Genomic DNA, 349 nt, shown 5'->3' with positions numbered 1-349 from the left:
TATATATATATATATATATATATATATATATATATATATATATGTAGATATATATATGTATACATATATCTTTATAAATACAAGCATACCTACATATATATATATATGTGTGTGTGCTTGTGTGTTTGTGTATACATGCTGTGTGGTAAGTAGCTTACTTACCAACCACATGGTTCCGGGTTCAGTCCCCCTGCATGACATCTTGAGCAAGTGTCTTCTACTATAGCCTCGGGCCGATCAAAGCCTTGTGAGTGGATTTGGTAAACGGAAACTGAAAGAAGCGCGTTGTATATATGTATATATATATGTGTGTGTGTGTGTGTGTGTGTGTGTGTGTGTGTCTGTGTTT

Source organism: Octopus bimaculoides, chromosome 25, assembly GCF_001194135.2.
Source record: "Octopus bimaculoides isolate UCB-OBI-ISO-001 chromosome 25, ASM119413v2, whole genome shotgun sequence".
Classification (NCBI taxonomy): domain Eukaryota; kingdom Metazoa; phylum Mollusca; class Cephalopoda; order Octopoda; family Octopodidae; genus Octopus; species Octopus bimaculoides.
Note: the sequence above shows the minus strand (reverse complement) of the source record.